A 17246-nucleotide genomic window follows, 5' to 3' on the forward strand; every position below is an offset into this window, starting at 1 on the left:
GTTTAAACTCTCCAGCATTTCGGAATGTTCTCCTTCAGTTATTAAAGCAGGTTGTCCCTGGATCTCCCCTCACCCATTGCGTATTGTCTGGGAGCCATTTTAGCAGGAAATAAAAACCTCAAAACAGGGATGGGAGAGGTGTGGAAACTGGTGAGCTACAGACCTACCAGATAGAGTTGCCAGATAAAATACAGGACTCTCAGTTATATTTGAATTTCAGATAAACAACAAATAATTCTTTAAGTATATCCCGTGCAACATTTGGATTATACTGAAAAATTGTTGTTTGTCTGAAATTCGAATTGAACTGGGACTGTTGTATTTTTAGTTAAGTATGGCAATGCTACTACAAGATCAATCTCTCATACTGCTGTTAACAGGTGGAAACCCCAGGTTCTTACTCGGCATGACTCATGCTGGCGAATAAACGAGAGACCGAGGTAGGAGAACAGGACACCTTTGTTTTATTGTACAAGGAAATGGAGTCAGTCAGGCAAAACATCCTTCTTAAAAAAATGAAGGACAGCGGCCAAAATGTCCATGTGGTGTTTCCAAGATTTCTAAATGCCCCTTAAATATCAGACATTTATCCAGGGTAAGAAAACTCCCTGATGAAAATGTCCATCTGCGTTGTTTCTGGCTGGAATTCTATAAGCCCTCTCAGATTACCCCAGTTTTTTCATGAGTAACAGAAATTGTAATTGGCTGTTAATATATGTATATCATTTTAAAGAAGTGTGCAAATTATCACATAAGTGCAGTTTTTGGAGATAGACAGGTACGTCAAATCACCAGTAAACTGCACAGGATAAAAAATAAAATGTTTTCCTTAGTAGTGAAAAGGTTGAGAGCCAAATTTATGTCATCATTTATTCAAATATTTATTGAGCACCACTTACATGCCAGGCACTGTTTTAGGAGCTTGAGATACAGTAGTGAACAAGACAGACAAGATCCTCTCCTCCTGGAGTTTACCTTCTATGGGGAGAAAGGCATCGTAAACAAATAAACCAATAAACATATAAGGAACTATCTGATAATAGGTAACGCTCCCCATAGAATGGAGTCTCTGGGTGGTGCAAACGATTAAGGTGCTTAGCTGCTAACTGAAAGGTTGGTGGTTCGAGTTCAAGGCCTGGTGATCCACTTCCGAAACATCAGCCACTGAAAACCCCGTGGAGCACAGTTCTACTCTGACATAAACGGGGTTGCTGTGAATCGGCGTCGACTCAATGGCCGCTGGTTGTACTCAGAGAATGAAAATTGAGGGATGTTCTAAAGGGTGACTGGGTGGCAGGGAAGGCCTCTATGAGAAGGTGACATTTAAGCTGGGACCTAAGTGACAAAAAATATTAGAAGAAAGAGCAGTTGAAGAAGAGGGAATCATGCAAAGGGCCCCCGGGGCAGGACCAAATGAGGCATTTTCATAGCGTGTGTTTATTTACTTGTTTATCATCTGTCTCTTCCACTAGGCTGCAATCTCCAGGACAGGAGGGACCATGTCTGTTTTATTTACCAACATATCTCAGTGCCCAACATAGCATCTGTTTGTGACATAGAAGGTGCTCAATATATATTACTGAGCAACAAATGATCACTCATTTTGCCCAAGTTAGGGCAGTCCCTGCCTTGTGTACCACAGCGTCACCTGGAAAGGAGGGAGGAGGCAGAAGCTGTGTCCTGGCGGTCTGCCAGCCAGAGGGCCCAGGGATGCAGGGGTTGGGTGAGCGAGTATTGCTCTTCATCGCCCCCTCCCAGGACTTTATGTTCAGACTACTTATTTTCTGTGAGTATGGGAATCTGAGAACAGACTGGTCTGAATTCATTCTTATCACTCAGCTACACAATAATTTCTTGAAAAGGAAGCTTCTAATTAGGAGTTGGAATCTCATAGAAGCCACCAAAAACCAAAAACCCAAACCCGTTGCTATGGAGTCAATCCTGACTCACAGAGACCCTATAGGACGGAGTATAGCTGCCCCATAGGGTTTCCACGGAGCGGCTGGTAGATTCAAACAGCTGACCTTTGGTTAGCAGCCATAGCACCTAACAGCGTACCACCAGGGCTCCTACCAAGCCACATATATGGAAAAATCCCCAGTTGTCTTCCTGGTGTAAGGATGATAACAGGCACCTGGCATGCTGCTCAGGTACAGTTGGGCCCTTTAACTCAAACACAGCAACAACAAAATGACTATTAAAACAACCCGCTGTAGCTGCACGTTCTGGGGACTGGGCTTATTTGAGGGCCCATCTTCTACCAGCTGCTTGGCATCTTCTCTCTTGTTAGGTCCTCGGACCTACTTCACACTCTATCAAATATCTTCAATTCCACCCATGTCCCAAAGTAGGCATACGGAATTTTCTTTTTTATTGAACTTTAGATGAAGGTTTATATAACAAACTAGTTTCTCATCAAGCAGTTAGTACACACATTGTTGTATGACATTGGTTAACAACTCCACGACATGTCAACACTCTCCCTTCTCAACCCTGGGTTCCCTATTACCAGCCTTCCTGTTCCCTCCTGCCTTCCAGTTCCTGCCCCAGGGCTGGTGTGCCCCTTTAGTCTTGTTTTGTTCCATGGGCCTGTTCAGTCTTTGGCTGAAGGGTGAACCTCAGGAGTGGCCTCATTACTGAGCCAAAAGGGTGTCCAGGGTCCATACTCTCAGGGTTTCTCCAGTCTCTGTCAGGCCAGCAAGTCTGGTCTTTCTTTTAGAGTTAGAGTGTTGTTCTACATTTTTCTCCAGCTCTGTCCGGGACCCTCTACTGTGATCCCTGTCAGAGCAGTCAGTGGTGGTAGCTGGGCACCATCTTACTGTACTGGACTCAGTCTGGTGGAGGCCGTGGTAGATGTGGTCCATTAGTCTTTTGGACTAATCTGTTCCTTATGTCTTTAGTTTTCTTCATCTTCCTTGCTCCCGAGGGGATGAGACCAGTGAAGTGTCCTAGATGGTCGCTCACAGCCTTTTAAGACCCCAGATGCTACTCACCAAAGTAGAATGTAGCACATTTTCTTTATAAACTGTGTTACGCCAATTGAGCTAGATGTTCTCTGAGACCATGGTCCCCACAGCCCTGAGCCCAGCAATTCGGTCCCTCAGGGAGTTTGGAAGTGTCTATGGACCCACCATGGCCCTGCCTTTTGTAGGTTGTACTGGCTTCCCTAGTATTGTGCACTCTTACCCTTCACCAAAGTTACTGCTTATCTATTGTCTATTAAGTGTTTTTCCATCCCCACCCCTCCCCACCCTCAGAACCAGCAAAGATTGTTTCTTTTTGTATGTAAACCTTTTCATGCGTTTTTACAGTAGTGGTCTCATACAATATTTGTCCTTTTGTGATTGACTTCTTTCACTCAGCATAGTGTCCTCTAGATGCATCTACGTTATATGATGCTTCACAGTTTCATCGTTTTTTAGCATTCCGTAATACTCCATTGTGTGTATGTACCAGTTTGTTTATCCATTTATTTGTTGATGGGCAACTAGGTTGTTTCCATCTTTTTGCCGTTGTGAACAATGCTGCAGTGGACATGGGTGTGCATATGTCTGTCTGTGTGACGACTCTTATTTCTCTAGAATATATTCCTAGGAGTGGGATTACTGGATCATATAGTATTTTTGTTTCTAAGGAAGCGCCGTATCATTTTCCAAAATGGTTGTATCATTTTGCATTCCCATCAGCAGTGCATAAGAGTTCTGATCTCCCCACAGCCTCTCAAACATTTGTTGTTTTCTGTTCTATTGATTCATGCCAGTACTGCCAGGGTGAGATGGTTTCTCACTGTGGTTTTGATTTGTGTTTCTCTGATGGCTAGAGATCGCGAGCATTTCCTCATGTGTCTGTTGACCGCTGGAATGTCTTCTTTGGTGAAGTGTCTATTCATATCCTTTGTCCATTTTTTGAATTGGATTATTTGTCTTTTTGTTGTAGAGGTAGGCATACAGAATTTTGCTGTTCGAAAGGGTTTTGTTTCACTTAGCTAATGCTGTTTAACAAATTACCTCAAAAGGTGGTGGCTTAAAACCTGGGGCAAATTATCCAATAAGCAAGGTAAGCATGGTGCTTACCAGATCATCAGTAGTGAACAAAGATGTGGTGAAATCCATGTGAAACTGTTCACTACAGATTAGTAAGTAAGCACAAGTAACCCTGTGCTTACCTTGCCTACTGGGTCATCTGCCTCTGTCAGAGATTATAAGTTTCAAAAGAGGCTTTGATTCTGTAGGAAGGTGCTATGGGGTTGGGAGAGAGACAGATTCCAGCCAGACCTAGAAGAAAAATCTTTGATGTGGTGAAAAAATGTTCACTACAGATGATCTGGTAAGCAAGGTAAGCGCCTTGCCTGTTGGATAATCTACCCCTGCAAAGCCACAATTCTGTGGGTTGACTGTGTGGTCCTTCTGCTCCAGGTAGTGTTGGCTGGGACAGGGGCTGGTTACAATCATCTGGAGGCTCGACCAGGCGCTCATCTGAGACTGGAATGTCTGAGATGCCTGGACATCTGGACGTTTAGAAGCAGATGGAGCTTGACTGAGAAACACTGAGTTAGTTGTCATAATGCTGTTTTGTAGAAATTTAATGAAACATTTATTGATTTTGATTATGTAATTTTCTGTTTTGCGTTTTGAAGTCATTATACTTTTTTTTTTTTGGATCCCTGGTGGTGCAGTAGTTAAGCGCTTGGCTGCTAACAGAAAGGTTAGCAGCTTGATTCTACCAGCCACTCCTTGGAAACCCTATGGGGCATTTCTACTCTATCCTATAGGGTCGCTATAAGTTGGAATCAACAGCAATTTTTTTTTTATACTTTTTTTTAACCCTTTTAAAATTTCACAGACTTTTAAGAAGCTCCCAGGTCCTAGGCAGCATGCCTAGAGTACCCAGGGGATGGAATTTGTAAAGTTTGCATGTAGTCACATCCCTTTGGTTCTAATCCTGACTCTCCCCTCCACAGTTACAGCTCTCCCCGTCATCTGCCTCATTTTCACGTGAGCTCTTCCCTGAAATGAAGCTGCCGGGACACTGCTGGGCTTTCAGAACAAGAGCCCATGGCTGAGTGACCTCAGCCCTCAGAGCAGACCCAGGTCTCTGGGATACGAGGTCCAGCTGGCCAGGGAGGCAAAATCAACCACTTTGGCTCCAACTATCCAATGATCAGGCCAGCCTTAAAACTTCCTCTTGGAGAAGGTAACGTCAACTTTAGCTCTATGATTGTTGTTATTATTTACTATTTCTTGAAGTATGATATACATACGGAAACCCTGGTGGCGTATTGGTCAGCAGTTCGAATTTACCAGGTGCTCCTTGGAAACCCTCTGGGGCAGTTCTGCTCTGCCCTAAAGGGTTGCTGTGAGTCGGAATTGACTCCATGGCAACAAGTTTGGTTTTTGGTTAATATATATACAGAAATATGAACACATAAATTTACAACTCAGTACATTTTCATATACTAGTTTCTCCGTTGTACATAGTCCCCAGATGAAGGCACAGAATGTTACTAGCACCCAGAAGATCCTTCCAGTCACTACTTTCTCCAAGGATAACCATTCTGACTAATAACGTGCATTAGTTTTACCAATTTTTATTCTTCATATAATAGAGTGATACAGCATATTCTCTTTTATGTCTAGCCTCTTTCGCTCAACTTTTCATATGTGAGATTCATCCATATTGTTGCATGTAATTGTAGTTTGTATTGTCGTTGCTGTATAGTGTTCCATTTTGTGAATTCAACTCAATTTTTTTATTCATTATGTTGTTGATGGGCATTTGGGCAGTTTCTAATTTGGAGCTATTATAAATAATGCGAGTAGGAACATCTCAGTACATGTGGGGGGGTTCAGGTCCCATTTCTGTGGAAATAACCTGGGATTGGAATTGCTGGGTCACATAGTGCATGTCTGGGAGCCCTGGTGGCACAATGGTTAAGAACTTGGCTGCTAACCAAAAGAGCAGCAGTTTAAATCCACCACCTGCTCCTTGGAAACCCTATGGGGCAGTTCTACTCTGTCCTATGAGTTGGAATTGACTCCAGGGCAATGGGTTTGGATAGCTTAGTGTGTGTCTATGTTTAGCTTTAGTAGATACTACCAAACAGTTTTCCAAAACAGTAGGCCCATTCTTAACCTAACATGGAATGCCCCACCCCGTTCTGGAGCCCTGTTGGCTTGGTGGTTAAGAACTCAGGCTGCTAACCAAAATGTCCACGGTTCAGATCCACCAGCTGCTCCTTGGAAGCCCTGTGGGGCAGCTGTACTTTGTCATATAGGGTTGCTATGAGTCACAATTGACCCGATGGCACACAAGAGCAAGAAACCCCCATCCTATCCCTTCCTTGAGTTGTGAGCATTCTCAAACATGACGTTACTTCTCACATGCAAGATTTACAAATTTCTACCAAAACCTCAGTGCTAACGTTTCAAAATAAGTAAATGCTTCCATGAAATCCATCCTCAGCAGTGGCAGACTGGAAAAGCAGAGAATCTGAATGACAGCTAGAAAGCCCAGATGCCAAGATGTTTTTCTTTGTTGAGGAGAGGGCTGGGAGCCTTTTTGCAAACACCACTGCCAGGCAGGCTTGCTGAGCTTTGCAGGGCTCATTACAACACTTGGGCAAGCAAGGGGGTGGGCCCTGCACAGTGATTCGAATGGAGCCATCCCAGGGCTTCTGACTAATTGTAAACACAGAGAGCACTTAAAGGCTATGATTTAAAAAAAAAGAAAAAACTCTTCAGGGTGCTAGTGATTGCATGGCTGGCAGGCAGGGGTGCCAGGGAAAATCTCCTGCCACTGACTAAATCACGCCAAGCCTTGCTTCACACAGCCATCCTCCCAGTCCTGCACCGAGGAAGGGCTTTCTTTGTGTCCTGCAGGAGCTGGAAGGGAAGGGGTCAATTCATTTCCATTGTTGGGGGCCCTTCTGTGATAAACCTGCTATTTTCTTGCTCTTACAAAGCAGGGATGGGCAGACTGGGGTGATCTAAGCTTCTGGAGGGAGGCTGTTGTATGTGCAAGCTTTGATCCCCATTAGCTACAAACCCCCAAATAATCCATAAGGTCTGCAAATCAGGCTCCAATTAATAGCACTTATTAACATGTCCTGGAACCTGCCAGGAGAAGCTGCGAATGTTTGCCAGGGAGGAAAGCCACACTTTTGGGCCTCACTGCAAAAGCTTGTCTGCTCAGGTGAAAACTCCTGGGCTCGCTGGGAGGGAAGAAAGATCTAAAACTGAAAGGCTGCTTCGGTGCCCCCAGGTCATCTGGAAAAGTGTCAACATGGTTCAGGTTTGAGGGGTGATTTGCTGTGAGGTGGAGAAATGGAACAGGAACGCATTTCCCTGCCTCCCCGGCCCTTGGGGCCCTGCCTGGCCTGGGCCCTACTGAGTTCTCAGCACACAACCACCGTCCTCCCACCAGCCTCTGAGAAGAGACAGGCAACCTAAGGCCGGAAAAAACTAGCAGAGGCTGGGCTCCGAAGGGAAGACTGATGGTGAAAAGTTGATTGCATTAATAGCCTTGCTTATTCCCTGGAGCCATAACCCAACCCAAGCTGTAACCCAACCCATTGCTGTTGAGTCAGTTCCAACTCATAATGACCCTATAGCACAGAGTAGAACTGCCTCATAGTGTTCCCAAGGACCGACTGGTGGATTCGAACTGTCGACCTTTTAATTAACAGCTGATTTCTTAACTACTTTGCCACCAGGGCTCCACTCCCTAGAGTGGGGGTGGGGGGGGCAGTTAATCTTACTTGATCTGTGGATCCCTTGGGCAGTCTAGTGGAGCCCATGGACCCCTTTTTAAAATAAAAAATTTAAATACATAAGATATAATGTATATTAAAATACAGCTTTCAAAAATAAAGTATTATAATATGATAGTAAGTGTGGCTGAAATACCAAGATCTAGTAACAGATTGATGATTGCAAGAAGTTTGAAATAATGATGAATGTAAGCAATACTTCCAGCTATCTCCAATAACTGTAACCTTGTATAAGAGTATCTGTGATTTCTGTTGGTGACAGTTACAATTACTGCTTACACTCCTGTGGTGTGTTACCTACATTCATTACGGAAGGTAATGCTAAATTTCAGATAGAGGTTAGTGCAAATGTGATTTTTCTCTTCCAAGTTGACAAACCTCTTGAATTCTACCCACAGATTCCCTAGATTAAGAACCCCTTAAGCAGCCCTGGTGGCGTAATGGTTAAACTCTTGGCTGCTGACTGAGGCTCAGTTCGAATTCACCAGCAGCTCCGTGGGGAGAGAAGACCTGACAATCTGCTCCCTTAAAGACTGCAGCCTTGGAAACCCTCTGGGGCAGTTCTCTGTCCTGTAGGGTTGTTATGAGTCATAATTAACTCGACGGCACACAACGACAAGAAGAAACCCTTGTTTGGTATCACTTACCGATGGCTTAAACTGTTTTTAAAAATATACATCCAAGGTTATTAATAAACACTCCCTTTGCTTCAAAAGACAATAATTAAAAATGATTCTTATGAAAAATTATTCTGAAGGACATTGGCATTAAAATATTTTAGTGGCTCTTCACAATAGTTGAGTTGAGATACAAAGAGATACTTATCCTTTCCGTCATTCTTCTATTTATCTATTAAGAATTTTCTGAGTCGAAATCGACTCAATGGCAATGGTTTTGTTTTTTTTAACACAGCAATTAGGGACAAAACCAGCCACAGTGATTATAACAAGTTTAGCTGGTGGCAGACACCTAGCTGTTCCCCAAAGATTTGTTCTCTCCTTCCATAGACTAGAGTTGTTCCTGGGAAGTTGCTGCCAAGCCAAGGACTGTGTGTTCCACCCCTTGCATTTAGGTGGAGGTGATAAGATGAGCTCTCAGCAGGGGAATGTGAGCATAAGTGATGGATGCCTCTTCCAGGCCAAGGCTTTGAAGAAGAGCACATGCCTTCCTCACCCTCTTTTCTTCTGTCTGCCAGTTGATATTGAAGAAGTCAGCCTGGGTCCTGGAATGACTCACGGAACAAAGTGCCCCCCAGTCCCCTTCCACAATTTTCAAGACCCATTTCGGACATCACAGGGTTGAATGATAAACTTCTATTGTGCTGAACTATTGAGATTTTGGGGTTTGTCTGCTACAGCGGCCACTTTTTCCCTAACTAAATAGAAGAGGCATCAATCAGGGATTTTGCATGGGGGCTCTATTTCCCTACCTATCACGGATGGTATGGCAGGTATTGCAAACTGGCTCACTCAATTCCATCCCAACCCTTTTGTAGTGGGAAAGCTAAATGGGAGGAAGTCAAAGATATTTCCTCATTTCCCAGATACCCATTTATAGTTCAGGTTTCACATGAGATATAGGTTGTTCCAGGGGTGTACTTGTGTGTGATTTAGACAGCAGAGATGAACATAATGAGGTCATGCTCCTACTATTTCTACTGTTTCTTTTGTCAAGCATGTTTCTGAGGCTACAAATAATAGGAAAATCCACTTTCAAGGGCTTAAACAAATAGGAACTTATTTTTTCACCTAACAAGAAGTTTGGAGGTAGGCCGATACTGGTGTTGGTTCATGAGTTCAACAGTGTCAGGGTCAGCGTCTGTGCAGTTCTTTTGGATGTTCCCTCATGGTTGCAAAGCCATTGCTGCAGCTCCAGCCATCACATCTGTATTCTAGGCAGAAAAAAAAAGAAAAAGAAGTAGAAAAGGGGAACAGCAATGCCAACTGGTTCTTTTTATCAGAAAGGCAAAAACTTTCCCAGAAGTCTTCACAACAACTTACCTGTAGGTCTCACTGTCCAAAACTGGGCACATTGCCACCTGAACAAAATTAGGATTCTGTTGGCATGGAAGAGGGCAGGATAGCTATAAAAATAGAAGTCATGGTTGTTATTCTCAAAGACCTGTAATGGCTTTGTAGAAACAAAACATACGCATGTACACTTGAATAATAATACCAGAGTTAAGAAAAGCTATAAGACAATAATATAAGTTACAGAGCAGACATTTTAGAGGCGATGGGAACTGTAGGGGTTTTCAGGAGGGCTGGTGTGAAGGACCATGCATCTCAGTTGAACTCTGTGGGTAGCCTCTTGCTTGCCCATGGTGCCATGCTAGCAGCACCTGCTGGAGCAAACCAGTGTTCTGAGCGAGCGTCCAGATGAAGTGCCCTTGGCAGGATTGATGGGCAGCAAGTGGTGAACCTGGCCTGGCCCTGGGCGGATGAGAAGGTACTACAGGGACCGAGGAAAGGGTCCCGAACACAACTCCAGAAGTTAGTTTTGTGAGTAGAGCATTTCCCTGGATGTCAGAAATAATAAGGATGGCCACCTGCCTGTAATTAATCCAAGTCTCCTTAGTCACCCAGACATCATACAAGCTCTAAATTTGCCTCCAGAGAGTAAGGGGCCCTCACCCTGGAATTACTGGCAATTGCCTTTTGAAGTGAGATTTATTGACATGAATGATCCCAGTCCCCTATGGAGTTGCCTTGACCACTGAGATGATAAATTTACCTTCTATGGCAGCAGTGCTCCTGAGGAATGAGAATAAAGTATTTGGAACGAGTATTTCTAGTTTTTATTTTAATTTGGTGGCTCTTGTGATATTGGTCCCTGGATCATTTGTCATTCAAGCTCAGCTTTATTTTTCTCACTAACAGGGTTCAACAACCTATTGGGATGCTGCTTTGAACAAGCATAAAAATCTACAATAGCACCTCTCCCATATCCTTAGGGCCTTACCACTTCCTTGTGTCTCACGCCTACTTCCAACTGCCAGTCTCCAATCTCTCTACCTGAGGGCTTTCTCTGAAACTGTAGAAAGCCTCTCTCTGCCCACACTGCAGGCCAGAGTGCCTGAGACTCATACCACCCTCCCTTCAGTGTAGCTATCAACCAAGGACTGATGGGATTTGACGAATATACATAGCTCCTCCACCCCTGTGGTAGGATAACCCTGACGCGTGCGTTACCCCACATGTGTGAGCACGTGAGGCATATGCCCATGGCTTGTTGCCTACCAGACCTTTGGCACTTCATCTCTTGTAGAATCTCTCTGGGCAGCTTCCTGGGCTGGACTCCTCTTTCTATCATTAATGAAATCTGGAGATAGCAATGCTTCTTCCCCTTGGTCTTTCTGGGGTTGCCAGGGCTTTTTCTTTTCCAGAGATAATTGATAACATTCCTCAGTTCATGTGCGAGCCTGCTTAGGGGAACCAGTGCAAGGCAGATAGGAGAGAAGAACTCAACGTGTTACCTAAGCTCCTGAATTTTCCCCAATACATCCTTGTTGGAAAAAAGAAACCAGTTCCTAAATTTTGGTGCCACTCTTTGGTCAGCTTTAACCTCAAAACAACCTCAAGAGATTATAAATTCTTTTTTTGGGGGGGGGGGAATTTTTCATTAACACAGGTGAACTCCCCCTTTTTTCATAGATAGCCTTTTAGTAAAACCCAATGTGTACAGAAGAGAGAAGCTGGCTGCCTAGGCTTGGGCAATATTGATGGTTAGTCCATTCAGAGAGTCAAAGAGACAGAATGTCCCTTGAACATTAGGGAATCAAAAAGAGATTCCTAAGCACTCGGAAAAGTCATGTAAAAGGAAGGTTTGAAAAAAGAAACAAAAGGAAACATGTACTAAACGTCTATTCTGAGATGGGCACTTAGCGTTTTTTTTTTTTTGAATCAATTTTGCCAGTGTATGTCCTCTCCCTCATCTTCTAGGGAAGAGATTGCATACCTCTCGGGGGAGTTTCTTAGTTATCTGGGGGTGCCATAACAGAAATACTACAAGTGGATGGCTTTAACAAAGAGAAATTGATTTTCTCAGCCTAGTAGGCCAGAGGAAACCCTGGTGGTGTAGTGATTAAGTGCTACGGCTGCTAGCCAAAAGGTCGGCAATTCAAATCTGCCAGGCGCTCCTTGGAAATTCTGTGGGACAGTTCTATTCTGTCCTATAGGGTTGCTATGAGTTGGAATTGACTTGCCGGCAGTGGGTTTGGTTTAGTAGGCTAGAAGTCCAAATTCAGAGCGTCAGTTCCAGGAGAAGGCTTTCTCTCTCTGTCGACTCTGGAGGAAGGTCCTTGCCATCAACCTTCCCTTGGACTAGGAGCTTCTCTGTGCAGGAACCCTGGGTCCAAAGGACGTGCTCTGCTCTGTTAGCTACTTTCTGGGTGGGATGAGGTCCCCCTGTATCTCTGCTTGCTTCTCTTTCTTAAATCTCAAGAGAGATTGTCTCAAGATACAATCCGACCTTGTAGATTGAGTCCTGCCCCATTAACATAACTGTCACCTATCCCATCTCATTAAGATCGTAGCGGTAGGATTTACATCATGTAGGAAAATCACATCAGATAACAAAATAGTGGACAATCACGTAATACTTGGAATCATGGTTTAGCCAAATTGATACACGTATTTTGGGGGGACACAATTCAATCCATGAGAGGGAGCTGTTCGTATTTCTTGTGGACCATGGAAAGTCCCATCCAGGGGATTTCCCCCTCTTTTCTGGAAATTTTGCTGACCATCTCCCATTTCACCCAAGATGATCCACAGTTCCTTGCTCCTGTATTCTTAGATGCTTGGGCCCCTATTTGTCTCCGACTTCCAGCTTCTATAAAGGGGCTCTTACCCCTGCCCCCTCCCTTTTTTTTATTCTTGCTTTGTTTTTTTGGATTTCCCTGTCTGGGTTGATTTCTGGTTGCTCTGCCCAGTGTTCTAGTCTTGGGTTGATACCTGATATTATTGATTTTCTAACCAAAGAACTCCCTTTAGTATTTCTTGTAGTTTTGGTTTGGTTTTTACGAATTCTCCAAACTTGTGTTTGTCTGGAAATGTCTTAATTTCACCTTCATATTTAAGAGACAGTTTTGGTGGATATATGATTCTTGGCAGGCAGCTTTTTTCCTTCAATTTTTTAAATATGTCATACCATTGCCTTCTTGCCTACATGGTTTCTGCCGAGTAGTCCAAGCTTATTCTTACTGGCTGTCCTTTGTAGGTGACTTTTCGTTTATCCCTCGCTGCTCTTAAAATTGTCTCTTTATCTTTGGTTTTGGCAAGTTTGATTATAATATGTCTTGGTGACTTTCTTTTAAGATCTGCCTTATGTGGAGTTCGATGAGCATCTTGGATAGATATCTTCTCATCTTTCACGGTACCAGGGAAGTTTTCTGCCAACAAATCTTAAACAATTCTCTCTGTATTTTCTGTTATCCCTCCCTGTTCTGGTATGCCAATCACTCGTAGGTTATTTCTCTTGATAGAGTCCCACATGATTCTTAAGGTTTCTTCATTTTTTTAAATTCTTTTATCTGATTTTTCTTCAAATATATTAGTGCCAAGTGATTTATCTTCAAGTTCAGAAATTCTAGCTTCTACTTGCTCAATTCTGCTCCTCTGACTTTCTATTGAGTTGTCTACTTCTGTAGTTTTATTGTTAACCTTCTGAATTTCTGATTGGTGCCTGTCTGTGGATTTTTCCAGCTTATTAAAATTTTCATTATATTCCTGAATAATCTTTTTAATTTCTTCAGTTGCTTTATTTGTGTGTTCCTTGGCTTGTTCTGCGTATTGCCTCATTTCCTTCCTGATGTTTTGAAGGGTTCTGTATATTAAACTTTTGTATTCCGGCTCAGGTAATTCCAGGAATGCACTTTCATCTAGAAGATCCCTGGATTCTTTGTTTTGAGAGCCTGGTGATGTGATCATGGTCTATTTCTTCATGTACTTGACATTGACTGTTGTCTCTGAGCCATCTATAAGTTATAGTATTAGTTTATGCTTGCTTACTGTGTCATATCTTCTTGCTTTGTTTTGTTTTGGCATACCCCTATGGGTTGCTTGAGCGAGCTAGCTTGATTATTTTCCCCTTTGGAGCTCTGACGTCCTGTCCCCAGATGGCTAAATCTGTTACCTGGTGTATCAGTCTAGGAGTCCATTCAGTTTTGTTGTATGAATTCAGCTCAGGTTTCCGGGTAGCTGATCATCAAGTGTGTGGTACAGGCTCTGTCCTACAGTCTTAGAGGGGCAGGGGTGATTGGCGTATATACTGGTATCTGACTGCAGGAGAGGGCCACGCTCTGAACAAGGCAGGAGGCTGAGAACTGACCCCCGAGTGTCTCTGAGGAAAGCACGTCCCTGTTTCCTAGAGTGTGCAGGTGGGTGGGTTCTGCAGACGCACCATGGGCACCTAAAGCTTTTGGTTGTAAGGACTGGGAGGCACCAGTTATTTTTGGACCCCTGTCGTGGGTGGCTGGGTGACCTGAGTGGAGCTACCAGTTCTTAGGTCCCTGATGTGGGTAGGTGAGGACCTTGTTTAATAGGCAAAGCAATGTCAATCATCAAACACCCACCCCTCCACTGCACAGCTGAAACGGCTGGAGTCTGCCAACAAGGGCTCATTCTCCCGAAATAGGCCCACACAGGTCCATGCAGAAGGTAAAGGTGCTCAAAGTCCACAGACGGTTTATGCCTGGACAGGGACTGCTTCTGTCCTGAGCTCCCCAGGTTAGTGGAGCTGGCAAATTATCTTTTCCCGCAATTGCAAATTTTTTCCTTACCTCAAGGCCGGGAGCATGGCTCTAGGTGCTCAACAGTGCCTATCTCAGGCCCAGGGAATTCAGCTGCTGAAGCTGGCTTGGGGGTGAGTGGGCGCGGTAAAATATACGCAAGTACTTAGCTTTTGCCGAGAGCGCCGTTCTTCTCTGGTTCCAGAGGTGTGAGTAGGCTGTGTGGCTGGCTGCTTCCCCCTGAGGAAACTGTGGCCAAACCCTAGTACCAGCCTGCCGCTGCCGCTCCAGGAATGGTGCCTGAGGGCTCCCTGCGATTCAGGTCCACTAACTCCTCTCTGCTTCTGAATGGTCTCTTTCCCCCCCTGCCCCTCAGTTCGTTTTCTAAGCTTGCCTTTGAAGCTCAGGGCTCCCGGCTTGTCACAAATATACTCGTTTCACTTGTTTTTCTGGGTCTTTGTTGTAAGGAGGGCTTGCCGGAAGCGTTTGTCTATTCTGCCATCTTGGCTCCGCCTCCCCCCTGCCCCTTTTACTGACCCATTTTGGACATAGCTATTCGGCTTAACTAGCCCTTTTTTCAGCTGCAAGCCTGGAGTCCTGCCCAGTGATAAGCACCAACCCTTCCTGCTTCTATTTCAAATATTGAGCCGCTCACTGTTCTGTGGGTCTGCTGCAGATTAACTGGGCTAGGCATTCTGTCCCAGACCCCAGGCTGCAGATTGGGTTCGAGTCTGCTCCACATGTCTTGTTCTGGAGCCCAGGCCAAAGAGTCAGCAGCTACCTAGAGTATGTTCTTTTCATGGTGGATCACCAGAGCACAAGGGAGCAACCCAGCCACGCAAGTACCTTTCAGGCTTCTGTTCACATCACGTGTCCAGCCGTTGCTAGATTGTGAATGATTTTACTGCAAGAGGATGACAAATACAGACTAATGAATCAGTGTATCAGGTAACCTGTGGTAATGTTGACATGTGTCTCTTTAAATAAAACTTTGTTCCCATTTGGGCTTTTTCAAGTAGCCAAAATAAATGTCTGTGTCACTGGGAACAGAGGAAGTGGGGAGAAGGAAGAAGTGAGAGTGAGCATGGCACATTTGCACTCTCAGGACACAGAATATCTACAGCTCCATGCAGGTGTGTTCCTGTATGTGTTTATTCATATGAGAAAGAAATGCAAAGGACAGGAAAGTTGTAAAACTGCTTTAAAGTTCATTCGTTAACTTCCGAAAAGAAAGCCCTTCAAATTCCGACAGACAGACCAACGCTTAAAGGCATATTAAAGGAGCACCTGATGCACAAAAAAGTTCTTTTTAACTTTGACTAAGCAGTGTTTTTAAGGGAAACAATAGAAACCATCAGCTAAGATGTTGAAAAAACATCAATTAGAAAATTCACTTACAACTGATAAGTCCTTTGACTAATTCTCAGGGAGGGAGGGGTGGGAAAAAATTGGTGGATATACCAATATTTGTTGGCAAATTCTGACTTATCCTTTGGTAGCCACCAGTTGACAAAATTGACACTATTCAAAAACTTATGACTAGTCCCGTTATTGAAAAAAAGGAAAGAAAATTTGAGAGAGTTAGAGACATCCGGAAAAAGATGTTCTTGGTTTTCCCATAGTAACTACGTGTGGCTGAGTGCGCTGGGACACTTCTCTCCCGGGACCATTCCCGCAGCACGTCCTGGGCTCTACGTCTGTTGGCCACATGCAGCTCACATGAGCAGCCGCACATGTTCTGGGCCCCCAGCCACACAGCCCTCCTCATCTGTTGTCTCAGTTCGACATGAATTGCACACACTTTAGAACAGGGTCTCACCTATAAATACTTAATTATTTTGATCTTCAAAGCACTGTGCGAGGAATACTTCTCCTTTGCTGAGCATGCATGTCTGATCTTATTTTATGATGTAGTTTTTCTTACTAATTATTGTTGTAGTTGTTAGTTGCTATAGGGTCAACTCCAACTCACGGCCACATCATTTGCAACAGAATAACGTTGCCTGGTCCTGTGCCATCTGCACAATTGCTGGTGTGCTCAAGTGCATGATTGTGGTCACTGTGTATTTTGAGTGCCTTCCAACCTTCCATCTTCCGGCACTGTACTGGGCAATATGCTTTTGTGATCCATAGGGTTTTCATTGTCTAATGGTTTTCATCAAAGTTGAAAGTTTTCAGTGATTTTCTTTAAATATTCTTTTTGTCCCTTTTCCTCTCTCCTCTCCTCTGTGACTCCCATGATGTGTATGTTGGTTAGCTTGATGGTGTCCCACAAGACTCTGAGACTCCAGTCATTTTTCTTCATTCTTTTTTTTTTTTCTGTTCCTCAATGATGGCACTGGGTTTTTTGGGTTTTTCAAATTAGATAATCTTAATAGTGTTATCTTCAGGTTTGCTGATTCTTTTTCCTGCCAGTTTACGCCTGCTGTGGAGCCCCTCAAGTGACTGTTTCCTTTTAGGACACAGGGTATACACGATGTCAGAAATACTTTGGTGTTCACACTTAGTTGCTTAAATAAGTCAAACAATCAAACAATCATTTCTTGTGTAGCTCCTATAATGAGCCAAGCACTGCACCCTGGAGAATAAGAAAGGTGAGTGAAACTGTATTATTTAAGATTCTCACTGTAGAAGCAGACAGAAACTCACCTTAATCTTGTGTAGGCGAAAGGGAGACTTGTTGGGATGGTCCAGCAGTGCCCTGCACAGATCAAATGTAAAGATTGTGTGGGAATGAGAATGTCTCAG

At 43.9% G+C, this 17246-nt stretch overlaps 1 long non-coding RNA gene across 1 annotated transcript in view; it reads left to right on the top strand.

Annotated features, from left to right (window-relative positions):
• LOC111749362 (uncharacterized) overlaps positions 1-17246 on the top strand; it is a 336945-nt gene that overhangs the window by 152057 nt on the left and 167642 nt on the right. The window contains exon 10 of the long non-coding RNA XR_010319522.1: positions 4961-5193. This is a non-coding gene — a long non-coding RNA (uncharacterized LOC111749362). The remainder of the gene's footprint in view (positions 1-4960; positions 5194-17246) is intronic.

The sequence above is a fragment of the Loxodonta africana genome, chromosome 27 (assembly GCF_030014295.1).
Source record: "Loxodonta africana isolate mLoxAfr1 chromosome 27, mLoxAfr1.hap2, whole genome shotgun sequence".
In the NCBI taxonomy this organism is placed as follows: domain Eukaryota; kingdom Metazoa; phylum Chordata; class Mammalia; order Proboscidea; family Elephantidae; genus Loxodonta; species Loxodonta africana.